Source organism: Pseudorca crassidens, chromosome 10, assembly GCF_039906515.1.
Source record: "Pseudorca crassidens isolate mPseCra1 chromosome 10, mPseCra1.hap1, whole genome shotgun sequence".
Classification (NCBI taxonomy): domain Eukaryota; kingdom Metazoa; phylum Chordata; class Mammalia; order Artiodactyla; family Delphinidae; genus Pseudorca; species Pseudorca crassidens.
Genome location: NC_090305.1, coordinates 51,648,391 through 51,649,436, shown reverse-complemented (window position 1 = coordinate 51,649,436; position 1,046 = coordinate 51,648,391).

The window sequence follows — 1,046 nt, the reverse complement described above, 5'->3', positions numbered from 1 at the left end:
CATATCTGAGTACCAATTTGAAACAATAAAAATAATTTTCTTTAAGTTGACTCAATTTTTTCTGAAATCCATGTGAACTTTATTAGAATTCTAAGCAATAATATACACAAGGCTCATGTTTATTTTGCTTCCATTATCTTTTTAAAAAATGCACACTGTCCACCAACTCTCTATATACATTTTTCGTAGCACTCAATACTGTGGCGGGCACATCTGGACCTCCTTTACCACTAGGATTAGCAAGACTCACACTTCTCCATTTCACTGAAAGTAGGAATGGCCACATGACTTGCTATGCCCAATAAAATATGAAGCTTTTACGAGCGACACCCACAAAAACTTTAACTGCTGCTGTTTAATTCTCCAGTCCACTCTTCTCTGAGGCAAGAATGTGCTGATATGGAGTAAGCATCTCAGAGGGGTGAGAACAGCTGCCTTGAATAGTCACCTGGACCAGCCACTGACTTGCCATGCATGAGAAGTAAACCTTTGTTGGATTATGCTATTGAGATTTGGTGACTTACCACAGCATCACCTAGCCTACCCTGACTAATCCAACATTACTTGTCGTTTGATTCTGTATTCATTGGTTTCCTTGCTTGAGTAGCACCCCCGCTAATATCTGAGCTCCACAAGGGAAAGGAGCATATTTGTCTTGTTCCCTGTTATATCCCCAGCACCTAGAGCAGTCCTTGGAATTTAATACACACTTAATAAATGTGTGTTAAATAAATGAATAAATAATTATCTAAAATCATCTTATTTACTCATCAGTGCTTAATGCATGCTACTTTAGGAAATCATGGAAGGTGAAACGAAACATATTCACAAAAAGTAAAAACTGAAGTTTCATAGGGAACCCTCCTACACTGCTGGCGGGAATGTAAATTGGTGCAGCCACTATGGAAAACAGCATGGAGGTTCTTCAAAAAACTAAAAATAGAGCTACCATATGATCCAGCAATCCCACTTCTGAGCATATACCTGCACAAAACTCGAATTCAAAAAGATACATGCACCCCAATGTTCATAGCAGCACTATTCAC